The following is a 20,518-nucleotide window of genomic DNA, read 5'->3' on the forward strand; positions in this document are numbered from 1 at the left end:
GGCACAGCAGTTATCATGGGTGACTTTAATCTACATATAGATTCTATCTGGGCTAACCAAATTAGTAACAATACTGTGGAGGAGAAATTCCTGGAGTATATATGGGATGGTTTCCTGGACCAATATGTCGAGGAACCAACCAGAGATCAGGCCATCTTAGACTGGGTATTATGTAATGAGAAAGGACTAATTAGCAATCTTGTTGTACGGGGCCCCTTGGGTCGGAGCGATCATAATATGGTAGAATTCTACATTAAGATGGAGAATTAAGTAGTTGACTCAGAGTAGGGTCCTGAATTTAAATAAAGGAAACTATGATGGTCTGAGGCATGAGTTGAGTAGGATGGATAGGGGAACATTACTTAAAGGGTTGACGGTGGATAGACAATGGCAAACATTTAAAGAGCACATGGATGAACTACAGAATTTGTTCATCCCAGTTTGGCATAAAAATAAAACAAAAAAGGTGACTAAACCGTGGCTAACAAGAGAAATTAGGGATAGCATAAGATCCAAGGAGAGGACATATAATTTGGCCAGAATAAGCAGCAAACCTGAGGATTGGGAGCAGTTTAAGATTCAGCAAAGGAGGACAAAGGGATTAATTAAGAGGGGGGAAATAGAGTATGAGAGAAAGCTTTCAGGGAACATAACAACTGACTGTAAAAGCTTCTATAGATATGTGAAGAGAAAAAGATTGGTGAAGTCAAGCGTAGGTCCCTTGCAGTCAGAATCAGGAGAATTTATAATGGGGAACAAAGCAATGGCTGACCAATTAAATACATACTTTGGTTCTTTCTTCACAAAGGAGGACACAAATAACCTCCCAGAGATGTCGGGAACATGGGGTCTAATGAAAGGGAGGAACTGAAAGAAATCAGTATTTGTAGAGAAATGGTGTTAGGGAAATTGATGCGATTGAAGGCCGATAATTCCCCAGGGCCTGATAATCTACATCCTAGGGTACTTAAGGAAGTGGCCCTAGAAATAGTAGATGCATTGCTGGTCATCTTCCAAAATTCTATAGGCTCTGGAACAGTTCCCATGGATTGGAGGGTAGCTAATGTTACCCCACTATTTATAAAAGGAGGTAGAGAGAACGGGGAATTATTGACCGGTAAGTCTGACATCGGTAGTGGGGAAAATGCTAGAGTCCATTATAAAAGATGTAATAGCAGAGCACTTGGAAAACAGTGACAGGATCGGACAAAGTCAACATGGATTTACAAAAGGTAAATCATGCTTGTGTGGCAGAACCACTGAATGACTGGCTAACTGTATATAATTCTCTTTAACGATGTTCTAACACCAGCCAAAACCTGTACCATTGTGTTAGGCATTACTGTGTTTTGTATATAGTGTTTGCATGTACGGGGCGTGGCCCCTTTAAGAGCGCGGGAAAATGTGGATAAACGCGATGACCTCACATCGCAAACCATGTGACTGCCCAGGCAGTCCTCGTGGCATCTCCGTTGAGTAAAGACCTGTTTGATTGTTCTCCTGTGTCGATCTCAGTTATTCGTAGGAATTCGTCAATTCCTACACTTGACTAATCTACTGGAATTTTTTGAGGATGTAGCTGGTAGAATAGATAAGGGAGAACCAGTGGATGTGGTGTATTTGGACTTTCAGAAGGCTTTCGATAAGGTGTCGCATAAGAGATTAGCATGCAAAGTTAAAGCACACGGGATTGGGGGTAAGGTACTGCCTTGGATAGAGAACTGGTTGGCAGACAGGAAGCAAAGAGTTGGATTAAACGGGTCTTTTTCCGAATGGCAGGTGTTGTATCCGTGTGTTAATGGAGACACGGAATGCAGGAGTTGGTTTAACAGGTGTTTACTGAACAAAGTCTGGAGGTGAACGAAAAGATACAAGACGCTATACAGGCTTATATACACGAGTGGTCACTACCGGTATTACAGTACACAGGGGCTCTTAAAGGTACATACACTACAATTCCTCCCCTTTTAGATAATTAGTACATAACATTTTAAGTAATTATTAATTAACATGTTTACAAGAACAATAATCTACACATTTGCTGCCGTTAATCAATTATAAGTCAGTCTCTCTGGAGGCTTCCTGAATCGGTCCGGATAACGCCTCGGTGGGGTAGTAGTTTTCGGTGGTGTAGTAGGTTCTTTTGGCAAGGTCGATTCGGCTTGAATGCCAGTGTCGGGTTCATCTGGTTCCAGTATCACCGGATCGGAGGTAGATACTATGGGTATCTCTGCTTCATCATTAGGCGTATAGAGTTGTGGTGTAGGTTGCCCCTTTTCGGATGACTCTATGATCTGGTCAGCATGGCGCCTTATTATGCTTTCACCAATGTCCACGGTATACATCAGCGGTCCTAGTCGTGTGCAAATAGTTCCAGGCTGCCATTTCTTGGTACGGTAGTCCCGGGCCAAAACTTGTTGACCTATCTGGAAGGTTCTAGTTGGCCTTTCATTCATGCCTTGAAATTGGCGGTTCTCTACTGTAGTGTATGTGCCTTTAAGAGCCCCCTGTGTACTGTAATGCCGGTAATGGCAGCAGCAGCAGCGGTGGGAAAGCGCGGGAAGTGCCATTTTTTTTCCAGGATGCCTAAGGCTGGCAATATTGATGCTTTTGATAACGATATAGAGGATTGGACCACATATGTGGAAAGAGTGGAGATATATTGCACAGCAAATGGAATAGAAAATGATAAAAAGGCGTCAGTACTTCTAAATCTAATGGGCGCAAAGACATACGGGCTGTTACAAAACTTAATCACTCCAGCCAAACCAAAGGACAAGAATTTTAAGGAAATTGTTGATACCCTACAGGAGCGCTTAAACCCAACACCGCTGCTGATTATAGAACGATTCAAATTCTTCAAGAGTAATCAGCACAAGAATGAAAGTAACGCTGATTACCTCATCGAATTAAGAAAGCTATCAAAGCACTGCCAATTCGGGGCAGGACTGGCAGATTCTCTTCGAGACAAATTCGTCTGCGGTCACCTAAGTGAAGGAACACAGAAAAGGCTGCTTTCTGAGAAAGATTTGACACTGGACAAGGCTTTCAGTATGGCTGTATCATACGAAGCAGCCGCAAGAGGAGCTGCCGAGATACAGCAAAAGACACAGGACTTCGGCACCCATGAAATGCCACAGGGTTTCAAGAGATGTTATCACTGCGGCAGATCCACCCATGACCAGAGGGACTGCTGGTTCAAGGACAAAGCATGCAGGCAATGCGGAAAGATTGGACACATTGCACGGGTATGCCGAACTGGACAAAAAAAATCTACGGACAGGAAAAAAAAAATCAATAATGAAAACTACAGAAAGGTACAAATGATGATGGACAGTAGCTCCGAAGACCAGAAGAGCGATAGCGACTCCGGAAACAAGAGCCTAAGCTGTCTCAAATTACATAATGTAATTGCCAAAGAAGATTACCAGACCATTTGGGTTACCCTCACGATAGCAAGGTCCCCAGTTAAAATGGAGCTAGATACAGGATCAGCTCTGACCGTCATAAATCGACGGGATTACGAGCGGCTATTTCCGCATATACCTTTAAAAGACACATCCACTATCTTGAAAACATATACGGGGCAGAAAGTATACCCCAAAGGAAAAATAAGGGTGCCTGTTGTATACAACGGCAAGGAAATACAGAAGTTGTATTTATACGTTCTACAAGATGGTGGTCCACCACTGTTGGGACGTGAATGGATCAGGAAGATACGTTTAGACTGGCACTCCATTCAGGCACTGACGGTGACCAGTAAGAAAAAAAATGATGATGACGTCATACCTGAACGATTAAAAGACATCTTGGCCAACGCCAAGGAAGTGTTTCAAGAGAAACTAGGAACCTTGAAAGGCATCACTGCCTCAATAAAAGTGGAAGATGCGGCAATTCCCAAGTTTTTTAAGGCAAGGCCGGTGCCATAATCAATTCGTCCAGCAGTCGAGGCAGAGCTGGAGAATTTGGAAAAGGCAGGCGTATTATCCAAGATAGATTGGAGCGAGTGGGCAACACCCATCGTCCCGGTCATGAAGAAAACGTTGAATAATGATAAATCTGAAGAACAGAGAAAAATTCGCATCTGTGGAGACTTCAAGGTGACTGTAAACCCGGTCCTTCACACGGTACAGTATCCTCTTCCGAGGATAGAAGATATTTTCGCCTCACTATCCGGAGGGAAACGTTTCACCAAAATTGACTTAGCACAGGCATATCTACAGATGGAGGTTGAGGAGGCCTCTAAAAAGTATCTCACGATAAACACACACAAAGGCCTGTACCAGTGCAATCGACTGGTTTTCGGAGTGGCATCAGCTCCGGCTATCTGGCAAAGAGCTATGGAGCAAGACCTGCAAGGGATTCCGGGGACTCAATGCTACCTAGACGACATCCTTGTAACAGGAGAAAACGACAACGAGCACCTTGCCAACTTGGAGCAGGTGCTCACGAGGCTGAGAGAATGGGGCCTATGAGCAAATCGCCCCAAGTGCGAATTTTTCCAGAAACAAATATCATATTGTGGCCATGTCATTAACGAAGAAGGGTTGCATAAGTCACCTGAAAAAATTGAAGCGGTCATAAAGGCCCCAGCGCCTGAAAATGTCTCACAATTAAGGTCGTTCCTGGGATTAATAAATTACTATCATAAATTTTTACCAAACTTGTCAACGGTTCTGCACCCTCTTAACGCACTGCTACAAACGGGAGTAGTTTGGAAATGGAGCGAAGACTGTAAACGTGCCTTCCATAAATGCAAAGGCTTGTTCACGTCCAGAGAAGTGTTGGCTCATTACAACCCATCACTGCCAATCAGACTGGCGTGCGATGCATCCCCTTACGGCATGGGAGCGGTATTATCGCATAGATTCCCTGATGGCTCGGAGCGGCCGATAGCTCATTGAACCCAGCTGAGCGTAACTATGCCCAGATCGACAGGGAGGCACTCGGCCTGGTGTGGGGGGTGAAGAAATTCAACCATTACCTACACGGACAAAAATTGGCCTTGTTGACTGACCATCAACCCCTCGTCTCCATATTCAACCCTAAAAAGGGCGTTCCCATTATGACAGCGCAAAGGCTACAGAGGTGGTCCCTTTTCCTAGGGGCGCACCAATATGACATAGAATACAAAGGAACAAAACAGCATGGGAATGCTGACGGGTTATCGCCCCTACCGTTTCCAACGGTAGAAGAGGCGCCTACAGTGGACCCAGTGGAGATGTTCCACTCGACCATAGTGGAATGTCTACTGGTGACAAATTCTACCATTGAAAAGGAAACGAGAAATGACCCGACTCTCTCACGAGTCTACGATTTAACGGTGAAGGGATGGCCAGTACATGGTGAACCACTGTTGCCAGCATTCTCGCAAAGAAGAGAACAGCTGTCAGTGTGCCAAGGAACCTTGATGTGTGGATCCAGAGTGGTGATTCCACCCAAACTCAAGGATAAAGTGCTAAAGGAGCTTCACGAGGGGTATCTGGGTGGAGTGAAAATGAAGAACTTAGCCAGAGCATTTGTGTGGTGGCCAGGTATCGATGGAGACATTGAAGAAATGACCAAGAGCTGTCTAGGATGCCAGAAGGTCCAAAACGCCCCACCACAAGCCCCTCTACATCCATGGGAGTGGCCCTCATCTCCATGGCAAAGGGTACATATCGACTTTGCTGGTCCATTTATGGACTCAATGTTCTTAATCGCGGTGGATGCACACTCCAAGTGGCCGAAGGTAATAAAGATGTCCTCCACCACCACGGAAAAAACCATCACAGTATTAAGGACCATATTCGCCAGGAATGGGCTGCCTGAACAGATCTGTTCTGATAATGGACCGCAATTTGTATCCGAAGAATTCAGGAAGTTCTTAAAAAACAATGGGGTTAAGCACTACACGTCCGCCCCATACCATCCCGCCACCAATGGATTAGCTGAAACGTTTGTCCAGACCTTCAAGAAGGCCATAAAGGCCATGGGTAATGAAGACATAAATCTACAACATAAGGTAGATAACTTCTTGTTTGCGTACAGGAATGCAACACGTGGTTACAAACCAAACCCCCGCCATGATGTTTTTCAATAGAAGACTAAGATGCCGGCTGGATTTGGTCAAGCCAAACGTCAGAAGGGACGTAGAGAACCGGCAATTTCAAAGCATGAATGAAAGGCCAACTAGAACCTTCCAGATAGGTCAACCAGTTTTGGTCCAGGACTACCGTACCGAGAAATGGCAGCCTGGAACTATTTGCACACGACTAGGACCGCTGATGTATACCGTGGACATTGGAGAAAGCATAATAAGGCGTCATGCTGACCAGATCATAGAGTCATCTGAAAAAGGACAACCTACACCACAACTCTATACGCCTAGTGATGAAGCAGAGATACCCATAGTATCTACCTCCGATCCGGTGATACTGGAACCAGATGAACCCGACACTGGCATTGAAGCCGAATCGACCTTGCCAAAAGAACCTACTACACCACCGAAACCTATTACACCACCGAGGCGTTATCCGGACCGAGTCAGGAAGCCTCCAGAGAGACTGAATTTGTAATTGATTAACTTCAGCAAATGTGTAGATTATTGTTCTTGTAAAAATGTTATTTAATGATTACTTAAAATGTTATGTACTATTTATCTAAAAGGGGAGGAATTGTAGTGTATGTACCTTTAAGAGGAACTATGTTTTTGAAGCCCCTGTATACTGTAGTACCAGTAGTGACCACTCGGGTATATAAGCCTGTGTAGCGTCTTGTGTAGTTAGTTCACCTCCAGACTTTGTTCAGTAAACACTTGTTAAATCAACTCCTGCATTCCGTGTCTCCATTAACACATGGATCTAACAGTTATGGTCACTCATTCCAAGGGGATCCTTTACTAGGACATTTTTAATTAATCCTGTCTCATTACACAGGACCAGATCTAAGGTTGCTTGCCCCCTGGTCGGTTCAGTTACATACTGCTCAAGAAACCCATCCCTAATACACTCAATGAACTCATCTTCAAGGCAGCCCTGCCCAATTTGATTTGTCCAATTAATATGATAGTTAAAATCCCCCATAATTATAGATGTTCCCTTATTACAAGCCTCAACTATTTCCTGATTGATACTCCGTCCAACAGAGTTGCAACTGTTCGGAGGCCTATAGACTACGCCCACTAGTGTTTTTTTCCCCTTATTATTTCTTACCTCCACCCAAATGTTTCATTATCCTGATCTTTTGACCCAATATCATTTCTCTGTATTACAGTGATTCCTTCCTTTATTAACATAGCCACCCCACCTCCCCTTCCTTCCTGCCTGTCCTTCCTGATCGTTAAATAACCTGGTATGTTTAATTCTCAGGCATTGTCACCCTGCAGCCATGTTTCTGTAATGGCCACAAGATCATACCCATATGTAGTTATTTGTGCCATTAACTCGTCTATTTTGTTACGAATGCTACGTGCATTCAGATAGAGAACTTTCAAATATGTTTTGTGACACTTAGTTCCTGCTTTTGCCCTTTTTATTACTTTACCTTTTACTCCATACCTTCTGTCCCTTCCTGACACGCTCTGGTTTTTAATTTCCCCACTGCTACCTAAGTCTATGACCTTCTCTGTTGTCATTTTTATTATTTGCTCTCGAGGAACCTCCCCCCCACTAGTTAGTTTAAAGCCCTCTCTACCGCCCTAGTTTTATGATCCGCCAGGACTCTAGTCCCAGCACTGGCCAAGTGAAGCCCATCCCAACGGAACAGCTCCCTCCTGCCCCAGTACTGGTGCCAGTGTCCCAGGAAGCAAAACCCATTTCTCCCACACCAGTCTTTGGGCCACACATTTAACTCTCTAATTTTATTTGTCCTAGCCAAATTCGCTCGTGGCTCAGGTAATAATCCGGAGATTATTACCCTTAAGGTTCTGTTTTTTAATTTGACCCCTAGCTGCTCATACTCCTTTAAAAGAACCGGCTTCCTAGTCCTATCTACTTCGTTTGTACCAACATGGACCATGACAACTGGATCCACCCCCTCCCACTGCAAGTTTCTTTCCAGCCCAGAGGAGATGTCCTTAACCCTGGCACCGGGTAGGCAACACACCCTTCGGGAATCTCGCTCTCGGCTGCAGAGAACTCTATCTATCCCCCTAATAATACTATCCCCTACCACTACAACATTTCTATTTACTCCCCCCTCTTGAATGGTCCCCCGTTCCACGGTGCTGTGGCCAGGTTGCTCATCCTCCCTGCAGCCCCTGCTCCTGTCCCCGCAGGGAGTAAGAACCTCGAACCTGTTGGACAAGAGCAAGGGCTGCGGCTCCTCCAGCTCTACCTCCTGGATCCCCGTACCTGCCTCACTCGTAGTCACACCGTCCTGTCCCTGACCATGGGCTACATCTGAATTAATTAACTTCATAGGTGTGACCACCTCCTGATACACAGAGTCCAGGTACTTCTCCCCCTCCCTGATGTGTCGCAGTGTCTGAAGCTCAGACTCCAGCTCATCAACACGGAGCTGGAGTTCCTGTAGCAGCAGGCACTTGTCACAGACGTAATCACCGTGAGCCTCAATGGGGTTCATCGGCTCCCACATCTCGCAACAGTAACACATCACCTGCTCCATTCTATGCAATTAATTAAATTTTTTATTGTTAGTTATGGACACCCTCTGCCCGATTTTAGATGCTAGTATCCCCTTTAATTAATTGGATTTAAATTAAATCAATCCCTCTAGTTACACCAGTTAAATGGTTTACCAACAGTCACTCTGCACCAGAAAGGCGTTATTAACTGCAACCCACAGAGTTAAAGTTTGAAAAGAGCACCTAACACCCGACTTACCCTAACTCACACTTCCCCAAACTCACAGCACTCTTTGATGACTCGCACTCAGTGCTTGCTCGCTCTAGGACTGGTCTTTTTATACTGTTTGTTTGTTTACAGCCAAATGAGTCACCCCTGCTGATTGGTTAGAAAACTGGTTTCCACTGCCTGCTGTGCCAATTTACTCCTACTGCAGTGTAACCTTGTTTTACTCTTCTTAAACCAACAGAATCCCAAATATTTAACTTTTCCCCTTTACTTAAACTGCTTAAGCAATCTTATCAAGAATGATTTAAAGAGAAATAACAATTTAAGAACTCTCACACTTACCCAAACTCACAGCACGCTTTGATGACTCGCACTCAGTGCTTGCTCGCACTAGGTGTGTGTGTGTGTTAGTGATACTGTAAACACAGTGGGGAGATTCCCTCTGGTCTGTGTGTGCGTGTGTTAGTGACACTGTAAACACAGCGGAAGATTCCCTCTGGTCTGTGTGTGTGTGTTTTAGTGACACTGTAAACACAGTGGGGAGATTCCCTCTGGTCTGTGTGTGTGTGTTAGTGACACTGTAAACACAGCGGGGAGATTCCCTCTGGTCTGTGTGTGTGTGTTAGTGACACTGTAAACACAGTGGGGAGATTCCCTCTGGTCTGTGTGTGTGTGTGTGTTAGTGACACTGTAAACACAGCGGGGAGATTCCCTCTGGTCTGTGTGTGTGTGTTAGTGACACTGTAAACACAGCGGGGTGATTCCCTCTGGTCTGTGTGTGTGTGTTAGTGACACTGTAAACACAGCGGGGAGATTCCCTCTGGTCTGTGTGTGTGTGTTAGTGACAGTGTAAACACAGCGGGGAGCTTCCCTCTGGTCTGTGTGTGTGTGTTAGTGACACTGTAAACACAGAGGGGAGATTCCCTCTGGTCTGTGTGTGTGTGTTAGTGACACTGTAAACACAGCGGGGAGATTCCCTCTGGTCTGTGTGTGTGTGTTAGTGACACTGTAAACACAGCGGGGAGATTCCCTCTGGCCTGTGTGTGTGTGTTAGTGACACTGTAAACACAGTGGGGAGATTCCCTCTGGTCTGTGTGTGTGTTAGTGACACTGTAATCACAGCGGGGAGATTCCCTTTGGTCTGTGTGTGTGTGTGTTAGTGACACTGTAAACACAGCGGGGAGATTCCCTCTGGTCTGTGTGTGTGTGTGTTAGTGACACTGTAAACACAGCGGGGAGATTCCCTCTGGTCTGTGTGTGTGTGTTAGTGACACTGTAAACACAGCGGGGAGATTCCCTCTGGTCTGTGTGTGTGTGTTAGTGACACTGTAAACACAGCGGGGAGATTCCCTCTGGTCGGTGTGTGTGTGTTAGTGACACTGTAAACACAGCGGGGAGATTCCCTCTGGTCCATGTGTGTGTGTTAGTGACACTGTAAACACAGCGGGGAGATTCCCTCTGGTCTGTGTGTATGTGTTAGTGAAACTGTAAACACAGCGGGAAGATTCCCTCTGGTCTGTGTGTGTGTGTTAGTGACACTGTAAACACAGCGGGGAGATTCCCTCTGGTCTGTGTGTGTGTGTGTGTGTTAGTGACACTGTAAACACAGCGGGGAGATTCCCTCTGGTCTGTGTGTGTGTGTTAGTGACACTGTAAACACAGCGGGGAGATACCCTCTGGTCTGTGTGTGTGTGTTCGTCACACTGTAAACACAGCAGGGAGATTCCCTCTGGTCTGTGTGTGTGTGTGTGTGTGTGTGTGTTAGTGACACTGTAAACACAGCGGGGAGATTCCCTCTGGTCTGTGTGTGTGTGTTAGTGTCACTGTAAACACAGCGGGGAGATTCCCTCTGGTCTGTGTGTGTGTGTTTTAGTGACACTGTAAACACAGTGGGGAGATTCCCTCTGGTCTGTCTGTGTGTGTGTGTTAGTGACACTGTAAACACAGCGGGAAGATTCCCTCTGGTCTGTGTGTGTGTGTTAGTGACACTGTAAACACAGCGGGGAGATTCCCTCTGGTCTGTGTGTGTGTGTGTGTGTTAGTGACACTGTAAACACAGCGGGGAGATTCCCTCTGGTCTGTGTGTGTGTGTTAGTGACACTGTAAACACAGCGGGGAGATACCCTCTGGTCTGTGTGTGTGTGTTCGTCACACTGTAAACACAGCAGGGAGATTCCCTCTGGTCTGTGTGTGTGTGTGTGTGTGTGTGTGTTAGTGACACTGTAAACACAGCGGGGAGATTCCCTCTGGTCTGTGTGTGTGTGTTAGTGTCACTGTAAACACAGCGGGGAGATTCCCTCTGGTCTGTGTGTGTGTGTTTTAGTGACACTGTAAACACAGTGGGGAGATTCCCTCTGGTCTGTCTGTGTGTGTGTGTTAGTGACACTGTAAACACAGCGGGGAGATTCCCTCTGGTCTGTGTGTGTGTGTTAGTGACACTGTAAACACAGCGGGGAGATTCCCTCTGGTCTGTGTGTGTGTGTGTTAGTGACGCTGTGAACACAGCAGGGAGATTCCCTCTGGTCTGTGTGTGTGTGTGTTAGTGACACTGTAAACACAGTGGGGAGATTCCCTCTGGTCTGTGTGTGTGTGTGTTAGTGACACTGTAAACACAGCGGGGAGATTCCCTCTGGTCTGTGTGTGTGTGTTAGTGACACTGTAAACACAGCGGGGAGATTCCCTCTGGTCTGTGTGTGTGTGTTAGTGACACTGTAAACACAGCGGGGAGATTCCCTCTGGTCTGTGTGTGTGTGTGTTAGTGACACTGTAAACACAGCGGGGAGATTCCCTCTGGTCTGTGTGTGTGTGTTAGTGACACTGTAAACACAGCGGGGAGATTCCCTCTGGTCTGTGTGTGTGTTAGTGACACTGTAAACACAGCGGGGGGATTCCCTCTGGTCTGTGTGTGTGTGTTAGTGACACTGTAAACACAGCGGGGAGATTCCCTCTGGTCTGTGTGTGTGTGTTAGTGACACTGTAAACACAGCGGGGGGATTCCCTCTGGTCTGTGTGTGTGTTAGTGACACTGTAAACACAGCGGGGGGATTCCCTCTGGTCTGTTGTGTGTGTGTGTGTGTTAGTGACACTGTAAACAGAGCGGGGAGATTCCCTCTGGTCTGTGTGTGTGTGTGTTAGTGACACTGTAAACACAGTGGGGAGATTCCCTCTGGTCTGTGTGTGTGTGTTAGTGACACTGTAAACACCGTGGTGAGATTCCCTCTGGTCTGTGTGTGTGTGTGTGTGTTAGTGACACTGTAAACAGAGCGGGGAGATTCCCTCTGGTCTGTGTGTGTGTGTGTTAGTGACACTGTAAACACAGCGGGGAGATTCCCTCTGGTCTGTGTGTGTGTGTTAGTGACACTGTAAACACAGCGGGGAGATTCCCTCTGGTCTGTGTGTGTGTGTTAGTGTCACTGTAAACACAGCGGGAAGATTTTGTCAAGTCATTCTTTCGAGTGCAATCAAGGATAGTTTTATTTGGAGCACTGCATTATTAGTAATCCATTGGTTGGAATGTCCAGAGGCCATGATAATGTAAATACTGGCTCTCTCTTTCACTATTCTGATTTTGCTGGAGGTGCCAATCACAAGATACTTGTTGGCTACTGGCTTTAACGTCAGTAACCTATGGTGACCAGAGACAATCCTCTCCTCCCCCACCCCTCATCAGATCTTGCACCAGCACCGAGGAAGCACCCTCAAGCTGAGAGTGGGCGAGCAAGTAGTCGACATGGATCTAGCTTGCATTCCAGCGTGCTTTCTCCTCCAAGAGGCTGTCAATGCTGGGGGTCAATTGAAGCTTTGAAGACTGAGATAGATGGATTTTTTTTTATGTATGTATATCAAGGGATACGGATTACCCACATTATGTGGAGAAGGCCGGCAGGCCAGGGGAGAGTGAAATAGGTCAAGTTTCAAGGTACTAAAGCCAATGCTCAGACCAGAGGTCGGAGAGAGTCCAGGAGAAAGATGTTGACGTCGTTTTCTGTTTATTTCAGATGCCCAGCCTTTGCAATTATTTTTTGTTCTGTCCCTCTCTCTGGCGGTTTTTAAGTCAGCTGTTGAGAAATTTCAAACAAGTAAATCAGGCAACAAGGCCTAGAAATTCATTATAGCCACTTTTGGGGCGGTAAAGTCGGGCGGCCGCTAAAGTTTGCGCCAGGCGCAAAGTCGAGGCCACTTCGTCGATATTCAGTAGCTTCGCCCTAAGTGTTTGCTCGAGCGCTAAAACTGGCGATGCACGACTCTCTTTAGGCGCTAAGCCGGCGGTGCTGAGCGATACCGCCGAGGCCGGGCGCAGCGCAGGTGCGGTCATTTCTTGATTGACAGCAGACACCCTGGCGCCAGCCAGCTCTTAAGGGGGAAGGGTCGAGTTGGTCTGCTGCCACGCCCTGGACACTGCAGCCCTCCAGCTAGGCCTGAACACTGCTGCTGGACCCAAATAGCACCTGAAAGGATGGAGAAGGCCCGTGAACGAGCACAGCGCTTCTCAGAGCATGATCTGAGGGTGCTGGTTGGCGCTGTGGAGAAGAGACGCCATATCTTGTTTCCGGACAATGGGAAGAAGCCGGCGGCCCGCGTCTACCGGAAAGCCTGGAGGCATGTCGCCACCAGGGTGACATCCAACAGTGAGGTCCCCAGGAGCTCTGTACAATGCCGCAAAAATCTAAATGACCTCGCCAGGATTGTCAGGGTGAGTACCCTTTCCAGTGTCCTCCTCATCCTTGCATGTGCACCTCACATTATGGGCAAAGGGACCTGAAAGCCCTAATGGCCAGCCCTCATGCAGCAGCTATGGGACAGTCATGAACATCAATTGCACATTCTGCACTTAACACACTGGCCAAGCTATTCAACCATGGGAGGCAGTGCACACAAGATCAGGGCTACACACTGGCCAGGCTATTCCACCATGGGAGGCAGTGCACACAAGATCAGGGCTACACACTGGCCAGGCTATTCGACCATGGGAGGCAGTGCACACAAGACCAGGGCTACACACTGGCCAGGCTATTCCACCATGGGTGGCAGTGCACACAAGATCAGGGCTACACACTGGCCAGGCTATTCCACCATGGGAGGCAGTGCACACAAGATCAGGGCTACACACTGTACTTAGAGGCCGTCCTTTCTCTTGCAGGCCAAGCTGGCCAATAATAAGAGGAGCCGGACTGAGACCGGGGGAGGCGGACCCCAGATCCAGCAGCTCACCGAGCTGCAACAGCGCGTGGAGCGCATCATGGGTGCCCGGGTGATTGGCCCCGTTGCATCTGGAGATGCCGACCCTGATCTGGGCACCAATGGTAAGGACATCACCTTTTGGACCTCTCTCGTCCCACTTGCGCATCAGATCTACATCCTTTGCCACTGTCCGACCAATGCTCTGAATGCCACCACTCATGCATCCCTCGCTGACGCCCTCTCCTCACTCTAAAGCTACTCTTGTGCCTTCCTGCTTTCAGATGGTGAGGAGGAGGTCCCTGAAGTTGCCAGTTACAGCCCCTCAGAAGAGGAGGAGGAGGAGGAGGAGGAGGAAGAGGAAGGCGGCCCATCAGGGTAACCCTCAGCCGCGGCAAGCCATGCCAATGTAGGGGACACGTCTTCCCTGGAGGGGAGCCTGGGGGAAGTGTCGGAGGGGAGTGTAGCTCCTGGGACCAGCGGCCTGCAGAAACGCGGGAGGGGGGTGGAAGCTCAGCGGCCTTCTCCCCAGAGGGGGGAAGGGTTGGAGGGGAGTCCAATTGCTGGGCCCAGCGGCGTCCAGCAACGCAGGAAGGGTCGGGCTGCTCGGCGGCCTTCTCCCCAGAGGGAGAGTCCGGCCTCCAGTCCGGAGACGGTCACCGCCGAGGAGCTGCGCCTCCTCGAGGACATGTCCGCGGACTCGGAGCGCCGGCACACGGAGCTCATGGGGGTAGTGGCACGGATGCCTGAGGCCATCGAGTCCCTGTCTCGGAGTGTGACCGAATTCGGGGCCTCACAGGCCACCAGTTTGGCAAAATTCGGGGCAGATCAGGCAGCGAGTCGGGCGGAATTCGGGGCAGCTCAGGCAGCGGCTGGCCAGGTGATCAGTGGTGCCGTGCAGTCACTGGCTGCTCTGATGCGGTCACAGAACAGGGCAACACGGGCACTCACTGCTGCCACACTCGCTGTGTCAGCCAGGCATCGCCAGGGCACCCGCCGCGCTGCAGCAGCACAGCGGTCTGTCCCTCGGCAGATTGCTGCGCATGCTGCAGTGCTGGCCCGGGCGAGTGCCAGTGTCTCACGCGACCAGCGAGCGCCTGCCATCCGCCAGCTTGCCCCCATTCCTCCAGCCGCCACTGCCACTCCCCCAGTGGAGCTGCCACGAGCTGCTGCAGCGACTGATGCTGCCCAGCCACAGCTGCAGCATTCACCAGCCGGCCCCTCGAGGGCCAGACCTCATCTAGGCCGACCCCCAAGGGCATCTGCCATCACGACATGTGCCCCTCAGGAGCCTTCCCCCAGCCTTGCAGCAGCCACTGGCCTCACTTTGAGGAGGAGCAGCAGGGCGTGCAGGGGCCGCCAAAGTTTGCAGAAGGCATCGCCCTCGCGGGCCACAAAGTAGAGGGTGTGGCCAAATGTTTTGTTTTTTGGAATGGGTGTTTTGTGAAGGCCGAGGATGAAGGCCATTTTTGTTTACATCTTTTGTTAATCCTCCCCAGGTTGTGGGAGTGAGTCATGTGTGTGAGTGTTTTTTGGGGGTTTCGTCTGTTTTTCATTTTCATGTGGGAAGGGCCCTGAGTTTGTACAATAAACCATTTTATTTATTCAGATTGTCCATGTTTGATCTTTGAAGTGTTTGTTGCCTTAACCGGCTGAGGGCTTGCGGAGCGGCTGCAATCATGTTCTTTCATTGGCACAAGCCATTCCCTGACAGGGGGCCTAGAAGTGACGTTCAATAAGCCGCCGACGGGCGGCCCTTGGACCTTCTGCCTCCCTCCTGGGCTGGTACTCCTCGTCCTCCTCCTCCTCCTCATGCTCCTCCTGCTCCTCCTCCTGAGGTGGTGGTCCAACGTGAGGTGGCAGTGCCTGAGTCCTGCGGATAGCCAGGTTGTGCAGCATGCAGCAAACGACGACGAATTGGGAGACTCGCTCCTGCGAATACTGGAGGGCTCCACCGGAGCGATCCAGACAGCGAAACCGTTGCTTCAGGACACCGATTGTTTGTTCGATGATGTTCCTGGTCGCTTGATGGCTCTCGTTGTATGCCTCTTCAGCAGGGGTCCTGGGCGCGCGAAGCGGGGTCATGAGCCAGGTACACAAAGGATAGCCTTTGTCCCCGATAAGCCATCCTCTTCGGTGAGGCTGTGCCTGGAACATGTCAGCCACAGTTGTCTGTCGCAGGATAAAGGCATCGTGGCTGCTGCCTGGAAAGCGGGCATTGACAGCTAGGATGCGCTGCCTGTGGTCACACACCAGCTGTACGTTGAGGGAATGGTAGCCCTTCCGGTTGCGGTAATCCTCGGCATGCTCCAGAGGTGCCCGCAAAGCCACATGTGTGCGGTCAATGGCGCCGTGCACCATGGGGAAGCCCGCTATTCTTGCAAATCCCACTGCACGCTGCTGCTGCTTGTCCAGGGTCATGGGGAAGGAGATGAATTGACGTCTCCTTCTGAAAAGGGCATTGGTCACCTGGCGGATGCAGCAATGGACGGCGAACTGGGAGATGTTAGCGATGTCCCCAGCAGCGGATTGGAAGGAGCCGGTGGCATAGAAGTTGAGAGCCACCGTCACCTTCACTGCCACCGACAGAGACGTCCTGCGCCTCAGCTGTGGACGCAGATCTCTGTGAAGCAGCTGGCAGATCTCTGCAACCACCTCCCTTCTGAATCGCAGCCTCCTAACACACTGCGGCGGCAGACATGTTGAGATAGGAGAACTGCTGGCAGTATACCCTGGGTGGGCAAGGCCTCCCTTGGTGACGCCTGTTGCCCCCTCTGCGTCTAGCCAGGGCTGCCACTCTCTCACGGCGTCTGTAAGCCCTTCCGACATAATGCTGGAACTCAGCGTTGGCACCCAATGCAGCCCCCATAATATGCTGGCAAACACTGAGATCTCAATGAAGGCAAAGAGAATTGCAAAGCACTGGCCTGAAGCCAAAAATACCTGTCCTAGTGTTGGGCCAAAGCAGTAAGCTCTCTTCCTTGGTCTCGCTCCAAAAGTCCGTTGCACAAGAGTGAGTGCTGCAAAATGGCTGCCCTTTATAGTGCAGGGTAAGTGCCCTTTAATTTGTGCTCCCCGCGGCCCGCCTCGGCTGTGTACCGTTCCACTTCACAGTCGTTAGGGCCGCCTGGCGCACAATGGGGCGGCACGAGTGAAGTTCCGGTTCCGGGCGCACAAAGGGCGTTGCACGACGAAATGACGTCATGATCTGCGCGCGCAGATGAGCGCACGCAATGACTTTGCGCCGGCGCTAAATGTCTACTGAAGTTGGGGCGAGGTGCAGATCGCGCTGCGCCCGGGCGCTAAGCGCCTAGCGCTCGAGATCTGCTCCTCCTAAGGCGCTAACGGCTGGCGCAGCCAACTGAATTTCTAGGCCCAAGAATCTTTAAAAAAAAAATAAAAGTCTACTTTTCCCTCCACATGATCTGCAGGCAACCAGTTGCTAAGACACTTTGAAGGATTCTCACCATCCGCAAAGATTAGATAAGGAGAAATGATGACGGCAGTGAACGGCTCAGTTGTAAGAACAGTGTCCAAGGCAGGATTATTTTGGGTGGGGGGTGGTGGGTGTTTGAATATGACCTTTTCAGACCAGACAAGAGAGGTTCATTCCCTTTGTGATTTCAGTGTTCGGATCAGGTGGCAGTTCACTGTATCTAGAAGCCAGTGATGTTGGCCAAAGAAAGACTTGTTCTTTGGGTCAAGCAACCTCGGGCTTGAGTAAGCTAAAAGGAAGCATGAAGGCGTAGCTAAGAACAAGCAAACACTATCTTATGACTGAGGGCTTCGATAAGAACGAGGAATCGGTAAGTCTTACGCCTGAAGCTTGGGTAAGAACTGGGGACCAGTAGGTTGTAGGGCTGAGGGAATTATGTAATGAAAGTTCTTCACTCTGTTATACTATCTTGCTCAATCTCCCTCACCTGACAGTTACAACAGTCTAAGACATGACTGTGTGCTTGAGAGATATCTTCACAAGTAGCTTGTGTAACAGAATTCTCTTTAGATTGATGAAATACAGTATAATGATTTTTATCCACAGTCTCGCCCTTACCCACATCTTTAGTGCTTTATCAAGTATTTCTAATTAAATTGTTCTGGAATTACTTTCATTTTTAATTCATGTACTATCTCTCTAAGTACTCCACTACCTTGCCCTTTTGATAATAGGAATATTGGAACATAGGAAGGGGAGGAGGCCATTCCGCCCCTCGAGCCTGTTCTGTCATGCAATTAGATCATAGCTAATCTGTATCTTAACTCCATTTACCCGCCTTTGTTCTGGAACCCTTAATACCCTTACCTAATAAAACTATCAATCTCAGTTTTAAAATTTTCAATTGAGACCCCAGCTTTCTGGGAGAGAAATTTCCAGAATTCCACTACCCTTTGTGTGAAGAAGTGCTTCTTGACATCACTCTGAACGGCCTAACTCTAATTTTAAGGTTATGGCCCCTTGTTCTGGACTCCCCCCACCAGAGGAAATAGTTTCTCTCTCTAACTACCCGATCAACGTCTTTCATTATATTAAACAGCTCAATTAGATCACCCCTTAATGTTCTATACTCAAGGGAATACAAGCCTAGTCTATGCAACCTGTCCTCATAATTCAACCCTCTAACCTTCGGGATCATTCTAGTGAATCTGCATTGCACCCCGTTCAAGGCCAATATACCGTTCCAGTGGTGCCAGTCCCAGAACTGAACACAGCACAAGAGACGCGGTCCAGCCAGAGCTCTATTGATTACTCATGTGAGACTGCCTGCCCAAGGTTTAATGTTCTATTATGAAAATAAGAATAATGATGGACAGGTAAAGACCCTCTGGTCCATCGAGCCTGTCCCACACTGATACCTTGTGTATCACAATACGTACACTCCCCACCCAACCCAATACCAGGGGATCTCCTGGGAGAGGCGAAGGGTTTACCATCCTTAAGTACTGAAAATCTGTTCAGAAGAAAGAGGAAAAAAGACATAGACAGAACAAGTAGGAATACAATTTACTCCCCCTAGTCCTAACTCCCTAAGCCACAACTCCCAGATAGAGATTCCCAATGGCCGGGGAGTCCAGAACCAGGGGTCACAGTCTAAGGATAAGGGGTAAACCATTTAGGACAGAGATGAGGAGGAATTTTTTCACCCAGAGAGTGGTGAACCTGTGGAATTCTCTACCACAGAAGGCAGTAGAGGCCAATTCATTAAATATATTCAAGAAGGAGTTAGATATATTTCTTAAGGCTAAAGGGATCAAGGGATATGGGGAGAAGGCAGGGACAGGGTACTGAATTTGGATGATCAGCCATGATCACATCGCATGGCGGAGCAGGCTCGAGGGGCCGAATGGCCTACTCTTGCTCCTATCTTCTATGTTTCTATGTATGTTTCTACTTCCACAATAACAACAGGAAACGCTGGAAAAACTCCGCAGGCCAGGCAGCATCGGTGGAGGGAGAAACAGAGTTAATGTTTCAGGATGTAAGGGGGACCCCGAGCTTCCGGTCGCCTGTCACTTTAATTCTCCGCCCCATTCCCACTCAGACCTCACCGTCCTCGGCCTCTTGCATTGTTCCACGGAAGCTCAGCGTAAGCTTGAGGAACAGCACCTCATCTTTCGATTAGGCACTCGACAGCCCTCTGGACTCAACACAGAGTTCAACAATTTCAGATCATAACCTCGGCCCCTATCACATACAGTATATATATTTTCTTTTTTTTATCCACACTTTCTGTTTTTACTTCCCTCCATTCAGCGGTCCTTCATTCTGCCAGCGCAATTCACACCCCATCTAGAGCCATCCTTTATTTCTTAACCTGTCCCATTTCCACCTCCTCTTGCCTTGAATATCTCTTAATGTCTCTTAATCTCTCCTGCTTTCTATCCTATCACCGACCTTCCCTTTTGTTCTTTCCTCCCCTCCCCCTTTTCCCAGCTCCCAAACTTGCTTTCCATTTCCTGCTTTTTTTCCAGTTCTGACGAAAGGTCATCGACCTGAACCGTTGACTCCGTTTCTTTCTCCGCCGATGCTGCCCTGGCCTGCTGAGTTTTTCCAGCGTTTCCTGTTGTTATTTCGGATTTCCAGCATCCGCAGTATTTTGCTCTAGAAATTGCCACACTCTGCCCACGTCACACTCTGCTGAAATCTCGCTCCTATTGTTAGTCCTTTCTTTCCCTATCTTTTTATTCCAAATCTATGACCCATGATCACTATTCCTCAGCTCTTCCCCCACCTCACATCCCACTATACAGCCCCATTGTTGGGTACCATCAGGTCAAAGTACAACAACAGCAACTTGCATTGATATAGCCTCTTTAACATAGTAAAACATCCCAAGGCATTTCACAGGAGCATTAGCAGACAAAAATTGACACAGCCAAAGATCAATTTCAATTCAATTTTTTTATTTGCCATATGTAACCAGTACAAGTACAATTACAATGGAATGCTTACTCCCCGTTGGGACGCGTCAGCTATTCTTACAGCGCCGCGTTCAGAAAGTCAATTCAATGGCATCCAGTGGCAGTGGGAGCACGATGTCCCTCAG

At 48.6% G+C, this 20,518-nt stretch overlaps 1 long non-coding RNA gene across 1 annotated transcript; it reads left to right on the forward strand.

The window, feature by feature from the left end:
- Nucleotides 1-12,196: 12,196 nt before the first annotated feature.
- LOC147096477 (uncharacterized) lies at nucleotides 12,197-17,390 on the forward strand. The gene is made up of 2 exons (XR_015074927.1): nucleotides 12,197-12,891; nucleotides 17,354-17,390. It is a non-coding gene; the product is annotated as an uncharacterized LOC147096477 (long non-coding RNA).
- The last annotated feature ends 3,128 nt before the right edge of the window (nucleotides 17,391-20,518 follow it).

The sequence above is a fragment of the Somniosus microcephalus genome, unplaced genomic scaffold, assembly GCF_052327205.1.
Source record: "Somniosus microcephalus isolate GS21.2 unplaced genomic scaffold, FLI_Smic_1.0 unresolved_chr1, whole genome shotgun sequence".
Taxonomy (NCBI): Eukaryota; Metazoa; Chordata; class Chondrichthyes; order Squaliformes; family Somniosidae; genus Somniosus; species Somniosus microcephalus.